Raw genomic sequence first — 19,275 nt, 5'->3', positions numbered from 1 at the left:
TCCCCCATCGCAACCCGCACCTCCAACACAATATTTCACCACTCACCCATAGCCCCCAACTGCGCAGACGTGGCTAATTTCCCCTCATTCCCCAACACTCCCTATCCCTCCTCTTCACCCTCCCTCTTCTCTCCCCTCTCCTCCTCCCCTCCTCCACTCCCTCCCTCACCACTCCCTCCCTCTCCTTTCCCCTACCCTCAGTCACTCTCCCTCCCTCCATAACTCCTCCCTACCCCCATCTATCTGTTTAAATAACATTAAACAACAGTCCTCTCCTTGCTCCCTCCCCCACTCCCCCTCCCCACTTCCTCCTTACTAAAATGTTAAAAATCTCTCATTGGACTGGGAGTCTGTATTTGTTAATATTGTCCATAACTCTCTCCCCTCCCTACCCCAAGTGGGACCCGTTGGGCCCCATTACCAATGCAATATTCAATTTTTTTCAACACAATCAGCCACAAGAGGGGGAGGGGGAGGGAGGGGGAGGGAGGGGGGAGGAGAGGGGGGAGGGAGGGGGAGGGAGGGGTGGGAGTCCCCGGGGGGGGGGGAGGGGAGAGGGAGGGGGAGAGGCCCTTCCCGCAGGCCCGGCCCAGCATGCAGTCCCCATTCCCCAGCACCTTCTCGAACCCCAGCCCAGGGGATGCTGCTCGGGGCCCACAGGGAGGCCTCTCCCTCTCCCTCCCCCTCTCATGTCGCCAGACCACAATGTCAGAGGTAGTGGATGATCAGCCATGATCACATTGAATGGTGGTGCTGACTCGAAGGGCCGAATGGCCTATTCCTGCACCTATTGCCTATTGTCTATCCGTGTGTGCGGATTTCAAAATAACTGTAAATCAGTCAGCCACTTTTTGTGACTGCAGTCTAGATCCGCGGGAGGGGGAGGTGGAGGTGGAGCCCTCTCCCTTCCCCCTCCCCTCCCCTTCCAGCGACTCCAGACCGCAGCATCAAAAGTGTGGCTGATTGACTTTCAGTTATTTTAAAATCCCGCACCCATGATGAGACTTTCAGTTATCCGCGGGAGAGGTAATGAGGAGCGTGGTTCCGGGCCCAGTCAGTGTGTCCATGTCCATGTCTATGTCTAGCGTGCTTTTATCGGGGACGCGATGGAAACAGCATGTTTTTTTTTAAATGTAAATGAGATTCCATTCTTACATAATTATGAGTGGAGCTCTGCTCATGGGCAGTTTATGTAAATGAGATCCCATTGTGACATCGCTGTAACTGCCACTGCAACCTCAAGTCATTTTTTCTAAATCTGGATTTTGTAAAGTTGTAAATGTGAATAACTTGTAAAATATAACATCAATCTGAACGACACTTTGATGAAACAGACCACAGGACAATGGTGAATATGGTGGTCCAAAAATTGTTGCGCTATTGTGTATCGTTTTGGCATTATTAAGGACATCACAGAAACACAGGTACAGAAACACACAGACAGACATAGAAACAAACAAGATGAGAGATTTAGTAATATACTAGACTAAGTGGGACCCGTTGGGTCCCAGCATCACAGGAGGGCTGGTCATCCAACGCAATATTCCACCTCTCCACCAATTCTAATATTGATGGCCAGTTGGGGGGGGGGGGGGCTTTCTGAAGCGCTAGTATGGGTGTTGTGGGCTGAAGGGACTGGTTTCCAAAGGGCTAGTATGCAAATTGTGCGCCAAATGGATTCTTGGGCTGGCGTCTCAGTCAATCAAGCCTGTTGTGCTGGCAAACTCACTCACTCACTCACGGCTAGTGGGCTGGTAGTTGACTCACGGCTAATCCTTGAAATTCTATTTCAAGCAGGGTATAAGGCCACCAAATTCAAGTGCGGTTTCATACCATTTGAAGTAGGGTGCAAAGCCACTAAAGACAGCGACTCGGGACTTCCCCCTCCCCCATTTTGCAGAGACTGAGCCACGCCCACATTTCTGGGTTTTATAACCCCTCCCCCCACCCCCCCCCCCACCACCGGAAAAGGTGTGGCTTTCATGGAGTGATTGACAGGAGAGTGATTCTCAACATTTTTTTTTTAAACTACTTACACTTTTATTTTTCAGTGATGGAAAGAATTCTCAGCACCTGCTCAGCGGAGGGGGAGGGGGGGGGGGGGGGGGGGGGGGGGGGGGGCTGAGTAAGATGGCCAAAAATCACAGCCGTAAGTGGTAGCGTTTTATCTAAAATCAATATACAGTGCAAACAGGAAGTTAGTGCATTAGCTGTAAGACCCTTTTAACTTCAAGCCAAAGCTCCCAAGCCTCCATTTGCGGTAAGTAGTGCCTTTCAACTTCATGCCACCATTTGCAGTTAGTGGTATCTTTCAACTTCAAGCCACACCCAAGCCACAGCCATCATTTGCAGTAAGTGGTGTCTTTCAACTTCAAGCCACACCCAAGCCATCATTTGCAGTAAGTAGGGCCTTTCAACTTCAAGCTAAAGCAACCAAGCCACCATTTGCAGTAATAGTGCCTTTCAACTTCAAGTCATAGCTCCCAAGCCACCAGTTTGCAGTAAGTAGTGCCTTTTGCCTTTCAACTTCATGCCACCATTTTCTGTAAGTGGTGTCTTTCAACTTCAAGCCACACCCAAGCCACCATTTGCAGTAAGTAGTGCCTTTCAACTTCAAGCCAAAGCAACCAAGCCACCATTTGCAGTAAGTAGTGCCTTTCAACCACAAGCCACCATTTGCAGTTTGCAGTAGTGTGCCTTTCAATTTTAAGACACACCCAAGCCAAGTCAACCCGGGGGGGGGGCTTTCTGGAGCACTAGCGCTAGTTTGAACCATTTTAGAACCAATAGACATTATTATTGCAAGCTTTAGAACCAATAGTGACACTTTTTGCAAGCTTTAGAACCAATAGACATATTTTGCAAGCTTTAGAACCAATAGACATATTTTTGCAAGCTTTAGAACCAATAGACATTGTTTTGCAAGCTTTAGAACCAATAGACATTGTTTTGCAAGCTTTAGAACCAATAGATGTGTTCAAGAAGGAACTGCAGATGCTGGAAGATCGAAGATACACGAAAATGCTGGAGAAACTCAGCGGGTGCAGCAGCATCTATGGAGCAAAGGAAATAGGCGACGTTTCAGGCCGAAACCCTTCTTCAGTCTGACGCTTTTCAAGGGTCACTCCTCTGAAGGATTTCCTGACGTCGGCCTCTGTGACTGAGACTGAAATACCATCACAGCGAATGGAGGCTTGGGAAGGCACATCAGTGATCTCCCTATCAAAGCGTGCGTAAAACGCATTGAGCTTATCGGGGAGTGATGCTTCGCCGACATTCGAGCAGCCTCCTGGCTTTGCCTTGTAGGAGGTGATTGCATCCAGGCCCCGCCACAGCTGCCGAACATCTGTCTCATCCTCTAGTATGGAGCTGAAGTCCATTTATGATGGCCTTACCTAGGTCGTATCTGAACTTCTTGTAAACCACTGTATCATCAGATATGAATGCCCGGTGTCTGGTCTTCAGAAGAGTGCGGATCTCAAAGGTCATCCAAAGTTTCTGATTGGGAAACACTCGGAAGGTTTTTGTAGGGATGCAGTCCTCCACACATTTCTAATGAAGTCTGTAATGACTGTGGCATATTCGTTCATGTCTGTTGCCGAGTCCTTGTTCATTGCCCAGTCTACAGACTCCAAACAGTTCTGTAGTTTTTCCTTTCCCCCCACCCCCCGACCAGCTCTGTACTATCCTCATCTCTGGGATGCGCTGTTTAATTGCTGCCTGTAGGTTTGCCTATTGAAGTCCCCAGCAATGGTGGTAAATGCCTCGGGGTAAGACGTCTGGTGCTTGTTGACCACGGCGTGCAGCTCCTCCAGTGCCAGACGGACGTCTGCCTGGGGTGGGATGTAGACCGCGATCAGGATGATGGAGGTGAATTCCCTCGGAAGGTAGAAGGGACGGCACTTCACCGCCAGATGTTCGAGGTGTGGAGAGCAGGAGTTGGACAGGACTGCCACGTCTGAGCACCACGCAGAGTTGACCATGAGGCAGACGTCCCCTCCTCTCCCTTTCCCAGATGCCAGTGTACGGTCCATATGGTGGTTGGAGAACCCTTCAGGCTGGACCGCTGAGTCTGGGGAGCTGGGGGTGAGCCATGTCTCTGTGAAACAGTACACAGAGCATTCCCTCAGCTCCCTTTGATAAAGCAGCCTTGCCCTTAAATCCTCCACTTTGTTTTCAATGGACTGTACATTGGCCAGTAGGATAGTAGGGAGAGGGGGTCGAAGTCCCCTGCGCTTCAGTCCGACCTGAAGTCCTGCCCGTCGGCCACGTTTCCGGACACAATGGAGGCCTCCCCTTTGTACCTTCTGTTTCTGCGAACCTGTGCTGGAATGGGGATTCCTTCACAGATGGCAGCTCCACCTTAAATGCCACTATCTGCCCCAACAACCACCCCCAGCAAAATATACCAGGCACTCACACCCTCTGGGTAAAAAACCTGTCCTGCACATCTTTGTGAAACTTTGTCCAAATTAGCCATGGCTTGTGGCTGACAATAACGTTTTTTACTGGTGGGAAAGTGAGGACAATGCTCTACATGCAGACACCTCTCTAGCAGCTTAAAGCAAACAGCAAATCGCAATGGTAGCTTTGTTGGATCTCTCAGATGTAATGGAGCCTCACCTCTCTCTGGAGAAAGCAATTATTTTTTTTTGTACTCCAAAAACATCCAATTGTAAATCCAGAGCATCATCTTACTGTCTACTGGCTGAAGATGCATTGGTTTCTCGGCTTAGGCCAGAGTGAGGGGCACAGGCAGGGATTGATGATCAAGGAGGTGGAGGTAATGTTGTCCCAAAATAGACTTTTTACTGATACTGATTAGGGAAGCCAAAAAAATGGTGAAACATGCCATTTGGAGCCACAGTTTACAATATGTTACAATATAAAAATCAGAACATAGCTTGTTTTTATCCCCACCCTTATTAATGAAAGACTGTACAGTATAATCCTCGTGAATGCTGGTGGGGCAGTGATGAATGTGGCACTTTATTTTCCCATACATTGTCATCGATGTTCTGTTCACAGCCGAGTAGAATAGTTCAGATCACACATCCTTCTCTGGCACAGACTGCTCTGAGATCAGCTTATCGAGACCTTCTCACGATGTGCAATTCTCACTACAACACAATAAAAAGCTGCAGTACTCTATGGACAAAAAAATAAAAGATACATCCATCCTGACCATTCAGTTTACATTCTATTACAGTATTACACTCAACAACGGTATATGGAATAATTAGCTATAGTATTGAACAGGATAAGTAAAACATTAACATTTTACTCAGTTCTATCTCTTCATTTTTTCACTGATCATGTAGATGAAGAAACTTTTCACCTTCAGAATATTGCCAATATATCTCACAGTATATAACTCGATTTGTATGAAGAACTGAATTGGCTGTACAGTTTGTATTGGTATCACACCTGCCTCACGGACCACATTTAATGCAGCCAGCACCGTTTGATGAAAGCCTGCACTTATGAAAGCAACCCTGAACCTTGTAAAGTGAATGGACATCATAGCTGCATCAGATGCTGAAAAATATGATCTCGGACTTATTGTGGCCTGTCGGCAATAAAAGAATGTCACAATATGCGAGGAACAAACCCAATGGATTGGGCTGGGGATCTTGGTGAAGAGGTTTCAAAGCAGGAAAGATTTAGCTTCTACTGTGAGGATTTGTGGTGGATCGGACGATCAGTGATTTACATCATAATCTGTTAATCTGTGCATTTATCACTTCAATGTTACGCACATGTTGTGACACTTACCCCAATATGCTGTCTTTGAGCTGTAACATCAATCATTAATGTATGCATGTCGATTGTATATTGGTTCCCATAGTGCCAAACAAAACAAGTGCCACAGAGAATAAAACCTGGCCAATTTCCTGTTAATAAAACAGAAATATTTGCTTATAGTTTGCATGTTATGACTTATGCTTTGCAGTAATTTATTTGGAATTTCTTTTTTTTTTAATAATATTTTTATTAGAAGTAGACATATTATAAAGTATAGTTACATATTATAGTAAAAAAACTTTTCATATACATCAGTCATACATTATTAAAATTTTCAATTGTCGATTACTTCTGCTTCTAGTGTTTTTTTTTAATAGAAAATGAGAGAAAGAGAGAATAAAGAGTTACAAATATCAAAAAAAACAAAAAAGGTGGAATGGATTATTTATAATACGTCATTGGAGATAGGTTCGTAGATTATAAAGTATGACTTTTCATCTAATCCTGAGTTCAAGTTTCAGTTGGGTTTTCGTGCTGGGCCAATCTATCCCGTCAGATAATTAATGAATGGAGCCCATATTTTATCAAAAAGCTCTTGTTTGTCCATTAAGACAAGTCTAATTCTTTCTAGATATAGGGTCTCCGACATTTCCACAATCCACATTTTAATTGTGGGGGTTGTAGGGCCTTTCCAAAATGTTAATATTAATTTTTTCCCGGTTATTATACTGTAGTCGAGGAAATGTATTTGGCTTGTTGTGAGTGTTAAACTTTGCTCTGATATTCCAAGTATTATTAATTTTGAGTTTGGATCCAGTTTTGTATTAATAACTTCTGGAATTATTTCAAAAATATCAGTCCAGAAATGTTTAATTTTTATACAATTTGCAAACGTATGTGTTAAATTAGCATCTAGATGTAGACATTTATCACAAATAGGAGAGATTTGTGGGAAGATTCTATTTAGTTTTATTTTAGAGTAGTGTAATCTATGTAAGACTTTAAATTGTATTAAGCATGTCTGGCATTTAACGAACATTGATGTATATGTTGTAAACTTTCGTCCCACAAATCTTTCGTTATAGGATGACCTAATTAATTTTCCCATGTGTGTCTATATGGTTCCGTCGGTGGTACCTCGTTGTTTAGGAGGGTGTTATAAATATAAGCTATTAATTTTTCAGTGTTAGGATGCTTGTTCAAACATTCATCAAGGATTTCTGGGTCCCTAGTCCTGTAGACTTGTGTGTTAGATTTAACATAATCTCTAATTTGTAGATATCTGAAGAAATTATTTGAGTGCAGTCCATGATTCTGTTGTAACTCTTGAAATGAAAGAAAAGTGCCTTTCCCATAAAGATGTCCAATCTTTTTAATTCCATAATTTTTCCATTGTGTGAGACCCTTATCCAAAAAGGATGGCTTGAATAAAGGATTATTTACAATGGGAAGGCTTAGTGGTATATTATTCAATTTTAAAACTTTTTTTAATTGTTTCCAAATTCGTATTCCACCATGTATTATGGGGTTTTCCTTATAGGTTTTTTTGTGCAGTTTTGTGGTAGCAAATATGATCGGACCAATTTCAAAAGGTAAACAATCTTCCTTTTCCATCCTTAACCAATCTGGTCGTTGATCCATTTTTTCCAGCCAGAAATTCATGTTTTTAACATGGACTGCCCAGAAATAAAACAAGAAATTTGGCAAAGCCAAACCTCCATTTATCTTTGACTTGCATGAATGTTTTTTACTTATTCTATGATTCTTATAATCCCAGATAAAACTTGTAACAATGGAGTCGACTTTTTGAAAAAAGTTTTTGGGATATATATCGGGATTAATTGAAATAGTTGCGGTAAGAAGATCATTTTTACAGCATTAATTCTACCAAGCATTGAAATGGGAAGTTTTCCAGTATTGAATATTCTTGTGTAGTTTATTCAGTAAGGGTGGAAAATTTAGTTTAAATAAAGAGGTATATGTCTTAGTTACATAGATTCCTAAGTATTTAAATTTATCTTTAATTATTTTAAAAGGGGATTGTTGTAATGTATGTAAATTGAGTTTTGTTATTGGCTTAATTTCACTTTTATTTCAATTAATTCTATATCCTGAAAACTGACCAAACTGAGTTATTAAATTTAATAGATTTGGAATACTAGTTTCTAACTTTGTAATATATATTAGTACGTCATCTGTATATAAGGAAATTGTATTCTTTGTGTCTCTAGTGTTGTATCCGTATATTCCTGTATGGGTTCTAACGCTTTCTGCTAAGGGTTCGATTGCAAGAGCAAATAATAGTGGGGATAGTGAACATCCTTGTCTACAACCTCTAGAGAGGTTAAATTTAGTTGATAACATTTGGTTTTGTTAATATTCTAGCTGTTGGATTAGCGTATAACAATTTAACCCATGTACAGTACTTCTCTCCCAATTGTAATGTTTCTATCACCGAAAATAAATATGGCCATTCTACCTGGTCAAATGCTTTTTCAGCATCTAACAAAATGATTGCTAGATCTGCATTAGGAATTCTATTGGAGTATATAATATTGAATAGTCTTCTCAGATTATAAAATGAATAATGTTTTGGAATAAAACCTGTTTGGTCGGGGTGTATTAATTTGTTAATCATTAAGCTCAATCTATGAGATAGAATTTTAGTTAATATTTTCTGATCAGTATTTAAAAGGGCTATTGCTCTATATGAACCTGGGTCTTCAAGATCCTTATCCATTTTTGGTATGAGTATGATTGTAGATTCATTTAGAGTTTCTGGGAGTTTCTGTTGAGTGTAAGCGTATTTGTACAGTGTCTGTAGGCGTGGAGAAACCAGATCATAATTTTTTTAATAAAATTCAGAACTTAGACCATCAGGACCTGCAGCCTTTCCATTTTTTTAAAGATTGACTCTTTGATGTCTTTTATCATAATTTCAGCACCTAGTGATTCTCTTTCTTTCTGATCTAAACCCGCAAGCTTACATTTCTGTAGAAATGTTTCCATTCCTGCTGATTGTTCTGTCATTTTAGATGAGTACAATTTTTGATAGTATTGTAAAAATCTATCATTAATATCTTTAGGTAGTTAATGTTTCTCCCTTGTCTGTTCTAATTTTGTTAATTGTTTTTTCCCCGTCCAGTTTACGAAGTTGTCGCGCTAATAGTTTTTGTGGTTTATCACCAAATTCAAAATTTAATTGTTTTGTATGTTGATAAAGTTTTATAACTTGGTCTGAGTATATCTTGTTCAATTTATATTTCAGTACTGCAATTTTATTGTGTTTTATCATGGACGGTGCTGCTGCATTTTCTATGTCTAATTGCCTTATTTCCATTTCCAATTTCTGTTGTTTGGCCCTATTCTCTTTGTTAAGAAATGATTGAGAAGAGATTAATGCTCCTCGCACAAATGCTTTAAATGTTTCCCAAAGAAGGGAGGCAGAGATTTCAGGGCTATCATTAGCCTCAAAAAAATATATTAATCTGTTTTACGTCGTATTCATTACATAACTTTTCTTTTAAGATTTGGGGATTAAGTCTCAATTGTGACTGTGTCTCTACCATTCCGTTTAGTTTAATCATAAATGTTAGTGGAGCATGGTCTGAGATTATGATATTATGATATTGCGAGTTATAGGTAAATGGGATAAGTTTTGAGTCTACTAAAAAATAGTCTATCCTTGAGTAAGTTTTATGTACTGGTGAATAAAATGAATATTCTCAACCCGATGGGTTTTTAATTCACCAAACATCCTTAATGTTGGTAGTATTAATATATGAGTTTAGAAATTCACTTGATTGAGATTTTAGTTTCTTTGAGTTGATGATCTATCCAAATAAGCATCCAATGTACAATTTAAGTCTCCACCGATTATTAAGTTTTGTTATGTACATATTGTTAAGTATTCTCTTAAAAAACAGGGGGCTATCAAAATTTGGTCCATACACATTAAGGAGAGTCACCTTTTTTGTGTATAACTACCCTATTATTACAATATATCTGCCTTCAATATCTTCTATCGTTGATATATGTTTAAAGGGTATACCTTTACGAATTAGTATTGCAACCCCTCTAGATTTTTGTGAGAATGAGGAGTGGTACGCTTTAGCAATCCATTTTGCTTTCAATCCTTCACCCCCAATTTTCCTATTCACGCCTTGCATCTTGTGATTAGAGTGGTTAGAGCAGATGGTTCAGCACACTCAACCCTACCTTATACTCGAACATCAGGTAGATGAATTTTAAGTCTCGTCTGTTTTCCATCCGAACATATCTCCCTAAATATCTCCCTAAATAAAATATGTAATTCCATTCCAAATACAAAATATAATATATTATAAGGTAGAAAAGGTAATAAAAAATTGTATTAGTAACGTGTAAAAGGTTGAAAAGTAAAAAAACTACAACTACGATTAGTGCAGTTAGTGATAGCCACCCTAATGTGGCCAAGCATCTAAGGACTTCCGTAGCTTTTGGTAAAAAAAAAATTACTAGCTCCGTACTTTCCTTAAAAGAAAAGTTTCAAATTCAGTGCAAGCAATTTATGGGGGGGAAGGAAATAATGGTTATAATCCATTAATGATATAATTATTAGTCTTAAATTGAAATGTTAGTCTCGTATAACATAAACATTTGTCAAAGAATAATCAAAATCAAAAATATCAGAGAGAGAACCACTATACATTTTTAATTATAAAATACCTGGATCGCACTTTACTTATATTTCATACTTTTAGTTAGTTCTTAGTTGATCCAGTTAACAATAATTAGTGTTAATTAGTATTCATGATTATTAATAGTTGTTAGAAATTAGTACTAAAATGTAAGTATTATATATCAGTAGCAAGATATTTGCCCAATTCTTGTTGCAGATTTTGGGCAGCTCTTAAATATAATAGATTAGAGGTTAGAGTTCCATATCTTCTCTGCGGGATAACAATATCCAGGTAAGTGTTGAGTGTTGAATATTATTCAATCTTCGGTCTTATCCTCGATACACTTGGCGAATTCAAGTGCTTCTGTGTGCTTGATGAAGAAGTGTTTCTTCTTCTCGTAGGTAACTCTTAATGTTGAGAGGTATAACAGTCCGTATCTCAAATTTTTTATGTTCTTCAGTATTCTTCTTGTTTCTGTAAACAACGCTCTCTTCTTGGCAACTTCCACAGGATAATCTCTAAATATACTAATCTTATCTCCTTCAAATATGAGATTTCTGCTTTGGACAATTTTCTTCGTCATATCATCCAAAACATGGTCATTTCCGGTGGCGCTATGGAGTAGGAGAGACTCGCGCCAACTAGCTCCGGGAAAAAAACGCTAAAAACGGGGGAAAAAGACAGGTCCTACCTGCTGAAAACGGCACCGATTGTTTGCAGTAAGTTTGTGACGTCATCAGGCGCGCGACACCGGCAGTATGTCAACACAGCATACTCCCCCTCCCACGGCGAGAAAAACCGGCAAGGCTAAAGAGGTAGACCCAACTGAAGCCTCGGCCTCAGTTTTAACAGCATCCCAAGAAGATATATCAAAGAAGAAAAAGACTGAAATGGAAGAATTAAAAAAATTTCTTGCACAGGAAATCTCTAATTTAATGGAAGAACTAAAAAATCTTAAACAGAACTTCAAGGAAGAGCTGAAATCTTTTAAAAATGAAATTAAAGAACAAATTAAAGAAGAGGTTACAGATACTGTACATGAAGTTCTGGAAGACTGGAAATTAAATATAGAAGAAAATCTGACTCAAAATATTGAAGAAGTAAATGATAAACTGAATTCGATGGAATCTAGATTTGATTCTAAGTTGGAACCTATCCTCCAGACATTAAATCAACACCAAGAGATTGTAAAGGAACTAGAGGAAATTGCTGAGACAAGCACCGAAACTGGAAAAAAACTTATCGCCGAGAACAAACGCCTATCAAAGTTATTGCATCAAATAACCGAAAAATGTACTGACTTGGAGGGACGACAGAGGCGTCAGAATTTAAGAATCGTGGGCGTCCAGGAAGGCAGAGAGGGGAATCGTGACCCCCGTGAATTTGCTGCAGAGCTACTGAAAAAAGTCTTGAACCTGGATCAAGCACCATTACTTGCCCGAGCGCACAGAGTATCGAGACGTCGCCCAAGGGAGGGCGCCCCTCCAAGACAACTGATAGTGAAGGTGCTATTTGGAATTTCTATCAATGCCAGTTACATTGGAACAAAGACTTGATTCAAAAATGAAAATCCTGTTCAAAGTAGAGTCAGAAATATTGGATGATAGATCGAGTTTTATTCCTGTCAGGCGTGAACCTGTGAAAGCGTTAAGAATTTTGGAAAATCTCTCCAACACTATGGAGCAGGAAAATAAAAGGCATGCAAAAGAATAGGAAACATTCAAAATTTAAATATTTTATTAACAAACCACTTTTGCCCAGAATTATTGTGGGGTATGAAATTATCATTTACTGGTGCATGTTCATTATTATTCATACTAATCATGTTATGTTAGTATGAACTCATGTTAGATGCCATCAATTGCTATTCATTTTCATATTTATGACAAACCCATCCCCATGCCAGGACAAGAGCCCCTCCTTCTCACCTACATTCCCAAAGGATGCTTCCAAGCAATGCCAAATTGATGGATATCATTGCACCCCACTGGCACCGACTTTCCAGAAATAAAAATGCTAAAGGCAGCTTAAATAGGATGGGAATCACCTTGCCCTTTTAGCAGTCTTAATTGAAATGATTTTTGACAGCTTTAATCAGCTCTCCAAGCTGTGAACCGATAACACAAAACTGTTGGTAGACATGAAAATGTTAATCACCTTTAAAGAACTGTAAAATTGTGTGTGTGTGCTTGTGCGTGCGTATGCATGTGTGTGCATGTGTGTACGTGTGTGCATGTTTGTGTATGTGTGTGTTACTTCACTAAAAGCAATGAGTATTTTGTTATAGAGATACCAATAAACCAATGGACCAGTTTCTGCTGATTAAAATTGCAAGCAGCATATAACAAAATTGTTGCTCAAATGCCTGTTCAAAAGAAATTAGTTAAAAAAAATTGTCAAAATACAGCCTTAAATAAGCACAATTTAGCAGAAAAACAAACTGTAAATGAAACTTGGTATTTTGATGCTTTCATTCTATCTAAATTTAAATCTCTGGTTTCCACACAGTATAATATTTGTTTCAAAAAGAGGATAATTGCATTTTAGTGAAGTGCCATATTGTACTAACTTCAAAAGACTGCAGTTAGTTAATTCTGTTTTAATATCTTTGAAGGATAAATTCCTAATTACTGTGTAATTATGAAGTGCAAAATAGAGCTGAATAACACTTCCTCTGGGATTGTCCAATTTCAAACACCCACTACAAAATGGAAGTGCAACTATTCATAATCAAAATGTCATATTCTAATAAATAATTGAAATAATATTCTGCTGTTTGTTAATGAATTGATTCCCCCCCCCTAAAATAACTATTCCTGTTCTTGTTAATTAATTGCAGCTTTAGTGTACATTGTCATGTTCTGTGCACTTGTGCTCTGTCAGGAAATGTCAGCACATGTGCAATAGGAATATTCTGCTTCGGCAGAAATAAGTGGCATTTGTGTAAAATGACAAAGCTACTGAATTTAATGTGAAGCTGCTCAGTGATCTGTGGCATAGCTTATGCTCCATCAAACAGCTAATTTATGAAAGAAGTATGGGAAATGCAAAATGTTTGCTTCACATTATTGAGAATAAAATTTGCAAAGTACAGAATGCATCAAGAGAATCATAACATCAATAGAAAATGACTTTATTATAGAATGTAATACAGATGTTGCCACTTATGCCTTAACCTACCTGATCCCCCGGTTGCTCAGCACTTCAACTCTCCCTTCCATTCCCAATCTGACCATTCTATCTTGGGTCTTCTCCATTGTCAGATTGAGGCCCAGCGCAAATTGGAGGAACAGCACCTCATATTTCGCTTGGGTAGTTTACACCCCAGTGGTATGAACATTGACTTCAAATAGCCCTTGCTTTCCCTCTCTATCCCCTCCCCCTTCCCAGTTTTCCCATCAGTCTTACTGTCTCTGACTGCATTCTACTTTGTCCCGCCCACTCCCCTGACAGTCTGAAGAAGGGTCTGGACCCAAACCTTCACTCATTCCTTCTCTCCAGAGATGCTGCCTGTCCTGCTGATTTACTCCAGAATTTGTGTCTGTTTTGCTACATGTTAAAATGTTTAAAGAAAAATACAATTTACGTAGGAAATTTGGGCTTATTTTCTTCTCTTTCAAAAATAATAAAGCTTTATATAGCTATCCAATTTACATAAGTCTGAATAAATATACAGTCTTTTGAAATGCTTTCTTCTCTCAAATACTGTTGTCCTTACAGTTGCATTTAGTATCTAATAAAGGTATATTAAACAGTGCAGACATTAGATACAATATCCAACTGAGTTTATAGATTAAGGTATAATATATATTAATCAGGTAATCATCAACATCTCATTGTTTTTTTCACTAGAGTTAAGACTGAGAAAAAAAAAAAACATAAACTGCTCCAGAGTATATTTCTAACCAGCATGTTTATAGCCAGAAATTCAGAGATTAATTAGATGTACAGTGTTTTGGAGTCCTTGAAATCACTTGAGATGAAAAGATCACCAATAATGAAGTCCTTTGCCTGCTTATAAGCTTCACTGGTTAGAGTACGTGACGCAAATACATCATCTACCATAGACTGTGTTACTTACAATACGATACGATACGATACGATAAAACTTTATTCATCCCCGGAGGGAGTTTGGTCTGCCGACAGTCACAACACACAACAAGGTATACAAAAACTTGAAATTAAAAGTGAATATAAAAAGAAAAAAATCAAGCAACTGTTGGTTGGCTGCCCTGTGTACAATGCCTTCACTGGAACAAATGAACAAACAAACACAGACTTATCCCCTGGGCAGACGATTCTAAACTAGTGCCTCACAACTCCCCCTCCTCTCCCCCATACCGGGTCCCCCTTTGTTCCCCCACGCCGGGTCCACCATTGTCTTCCCCACTCCCCCCACTCATGCTCCACCGCCGCCGAGTCTCCCCTTGCCTCTGAAACCCCACCACCGCCGAGGCTCCTGTTGCCGCCGAGGCTCCTGTTGCTGCTGAGGCTCCTGTTGCTGCTGAGGCTCCTGTTGCTGCTGAAGCTCCTGTTGCCGCTGAGGCCCCACCACTGCCGATGTTCCTGGTGTCACCGAGGCTCCTGTTTCTGCTGAGGCTCCCGTTGCCAGTGAACCCCTACCACTTCCAAAGCTCCCGTTGTCGTTGAGGCTCAAGCTTCCACCGTGTCTCCCACTGCCGCCGCCGAGGAACCCATTGCCGCTGCCACAAATAGATCCTGTGAATATATGGGCTCTCTTCCACTCCACCATCAAGCACCATTGACTGATTCCGATGTATTGTTTTTCGTCTGTCAAAATGTTGGAAGACCTGTAAGATTTCATTAATAAGTATCATCATTGACCACACATTCAAACAATATATAAAGTACATTCACCCATTCCTTCTCTCCAGAGTTGCTGCCTGGCCCGCTGAGTTGCTTCAGCATTTTGTGTCTATCAAATGGGTAGGCCACTTTGGACTGAGATGAGGAAAAAGATGTTTTCACGCAGAGAGTTGTGAATCTGTGGAATTCTCTGCCACAGAAGACAGTGGAGGCCAATTCATTGGATGTTTTCAAGATCGAGTTAGATTTAGTTATTAGGGCTAAAGGAATCAAGGGATATGCTGAAAAAGCTGGAATGGGGAACTGATTTTGGATGGCCAACTATGATCATATTGAATGGCATTGCTGGCTCAAAGGGCTGAATGGCCTACTCCTGCACCTATTTTCTATGTTTCAGCGTAAACCAGTAGCTGCAGTTCCTTCCTACATATGAAGTACAGCACATGGCTTTGAATAAGGCTGAGTAACTGATTCTTGACAGGCACAAACACAATGGGTGGAGTCGCCTTCTTCTACATTGTGATCTTTCAAATATTTTCTGATTGTAAAACACAGACATTTTTTCGGCGTCAACCCTTCCACAGAGCCATAAATTCACAGGAATGGTAGTGGAACACAGCGGACAAGATTCCTACCTCAGCTCAGGTGAAGCTTGGCAGTGGAATCTATTGAGGGGATTCTGAGTCAATAGTAACACCTCATATTCACTCCAAAAATTCAGCCAATCCATTTCATGCTTTTAAATAACCCAATTAATTGATTTGGGTTGGTTACATCAGTTTGCAAAACTTGGAAGTTGTTAGTCAGTAATAGTGCTTGGACATTGTAACATCACAGTTCTATGCCCAATTAATACATTACACGCATTTCCAGTGGAATGAAACAAGCTGATATTATTAAGCATGCATACAATTTCTTGGCATTTGTGTATTTTTGTAACCACCCATAAAAATAGATGTCCTGAATTGCTTAACCTTAAGCTGAATGTTTACGGATATATTTGTGGAATGGGCTCATTAACAAAGCCACTGTTTCTATCAATCCTTAGCATGAAGCACTTGCAAAGACACCCCCACAGTGCTGTCATGTAGGAGTTCCATGATTTCCACACTGTGACGATAAAAGAGTGACAAGATATATCTAAGACAAAACAGAAAGTGCTGGAGGAACTAAGCAAGACAGGCAACACTTGGGGAAGGAATGGACAGACAAAGTTTTGGGGGTTGAGACCCTTCTTTAGATCACTGGTCTGAAGAAGGGTCCCGATCCGAAACATGGTCTGACCATTCACTCCTTGGATGCTGCTTGATCCACTGAGTTCCTTGAACAATTTATGTTTTGGTCAAGATTCCAGCATTTTCAGTTTCTTGCATCTATATCTAAGTCAAGACAGTTTTGAGACTTGAGCCAAACTGGAGGTGATGATATTTCCATGTGCATACAGTTCTTGTCTTTTGGCATCAAATTTAGGTTATCAAATATGAAAACTTAAGTGACATTTCCATGATTTTCAATTTGTTCCTTAATTTTTTTTAAAGTGTTAGTTCAATAAACTTTAACAAAAGAGCTACTCAGACTTATTCCAAATCTAACTGGTGTATTTATATACATCATCTGAATTTGTATACAATTGGAGATACTTATAGGTGAAATCTTGAAGCCTTTCTGACATTTTACTGATGAAAAGCAATGCAACAAGGTCAGTCAGTCAATGGGGCAGCTATTTATGTATTGTCACGTTGCTTCACCAGCTTCAACCGTACTACATTGCCCTAAGGAATTGTCTTTGACATGAATATTGCCTTATGCATGGATATCCAAAGAATGGTGGGATATAACATGAATATGCAGAGAATGTGGAGTTTATTGCCACAGTGACGACCAAGTCAATGGATGTTTTTAAGGTGGAGATTAATAGATTCTTGATTAGTGCTGGTGTCAGGGGTTATGGGGAGAAGACAGGAGAATGGGGTTGAGAGGTAAAGATAGATCAGCCGTGATTAAATGGTGGAGTAAACATGATGGGCCAAATGGTCTAATTCTGCTCCTACAACTTATGAACTTATGAACATGAGAATGGACAGATATGGATCATGTGCAGGTAGATGAGATTAGTTTATCTTGGCATCATATACAACACAGAGATTGAGGACTGATGGGCCTTCTTCCTGTGCTTCACTATTCTATATTCTATGTTCAATGGATATGATGAAAAAAAGGTGGATCCGATATAAGTCAAGTTGCGTTAAAAATATTTGGTATTATCTTCTCAGTTCAATCATATCTATTTACTGAGACATGCAGACTATTTAGTTTTAGTTTAGTTTAGAGATACACTGCGGAAACAGGCCCTTCGGCCCACTAAGTCCAAGTTGCGTTAAAAATTATTTCCTGTATAGGAACTTCTCAGTTCAATCATATCTATTTACTGAGACATGCAGACTATTTAGTTTTAGTTTAGTTTAGAGATACACTGCGGAAACAGGCCCTTCGGCCACTGAGTCCACACCGACCAGCGATTCCCACACATTAACACTATCCTGCACACACTAGGAACAATTTACACACATTCCAGTTAATTCCTACATACCTGTACATCTTTGGAGTGTGGGAGGAAACCGAAGATCTCGGAGAAAACCCATGCAGTCACGGGGAGATCGTACAAACTCCCTACAGACAGCACCCGTAGTCGGGAATCAACCCGGTTCTCTGGAGCTGCGAGCGTGTAAGGCAGGAACTGAACCGCTGCTCCACTGTGGCCGCTAATGAAGCAAGAGAACTTGAGTAAATTAGTTCTCACAAGAGATGTTGCAAATGAGTTGTAATGTCGCATGCAGACAAACTGTTCCAAAGATATGACATTGCCAATTATAGTGAAGATCGTTTCAAATTCCCAATTGTTCCAAATGTTACTTCTGGCATTATCTGTGTCAGCCAGTCCGCAGTACAACTGTAATGATGCAGACCTTGTTTGGTTGAGTGACAAAGTTAATCTACATCCTCAGATACAATCAACAGGTCTGCAGTTTCACTGAATGGCAGAATTTCACAGATGCAGCCTCCAGCAGCAAAAGCATGCATGGAATTCGATTGTCAACCTCTTGTGTCTCCAACACATCTGTCCACCCAGTCTACTAGATGGTTCCAAGCAGTTAAGGAAGTGTTAGTAGCAGAGAAGATAGACATAAAAAGATGGAGTAACTCAATGGGTCAGGCAGCATCCATGGAGGAAAGGAAGAGGTGCCATTTTGGTTTGAGACCTTCAGGCTCATGTCTGAAGAGGTAGCAGAGATTAAAGAAGAATCCTCTGTTCTATTATGCCACCCCCCTTTGCTAATGTCCTCTCATTAAACAATCTTACAAATGGATCATGCTTCCACGAATTCTGCATTAGCATGGTCATTGCAGATCATTCGGGTGGCACGGGGGCACAGCAGCTTAATTGCGTGCAGCGCTAGACACCAGGGTTCGATCCTGACTACGAGTGCAGTCTATACGGAGTATGTACGTTCTCCCCATGACCATGGGGGTTTTCTCTGAGATCTTTGGTTTCCTCCCACACTCCAAAGACGTAGACATGTGTAGGTTAATTGGCTTGGTATAAATATAAATTGTCCCTAGTGTGTGTAGGATAGTTAATGTGCTGGAATCGCTGGTGGGTGCGGAATCGGTGGGCTGAAGGTACTGAGTCTTCTTTCATTGTACTTACTCATGCACACTAGAGGTCAGAAATTGGCAATTTAAAGGAATGCCTCTGTACTGTTAACAACCAGCTGGAGACCGAAGCAGATCAGGGGTGGCCAACCCAAGAAACTGAACAAAGATAGTACAATGGACCTTGTGTTGCACATTGCTCTGTGACATTACCCACATGCACTGGAAAAGATTCCACTCTAAAACCATTCTGCATGTTTGCAAATGTCAAAATTGGATTAGATAAATCACTGCTCACCTTCCAGATGTTGAAATTGTGTCATCATAAGCATATTTGTGATCAAACCAAGAGTTAACAAACAGTATGTGTATGAAGGAACTGCAGATG

The sequence above is a fragment of the Leucoraja erinacea genome, chromosome 2, assembly GCF_028641065.1.
Source record: "Leucoraja erinacea ecotype New England chromosome 2, Leri_hhj_1, whole genome shotgun sequence".
Lineage (NCBI taxonomy): Eukaryota > Metazoa > Chordata > Chondrichthyes > Rajiformes > Rajidae > Leucoraja > Leucoraja erinaceus.
The sequence above is the reverse complement of the archived record's forward strand: the minus strand, read 5'-3'. Positions refer to the sequence as shown.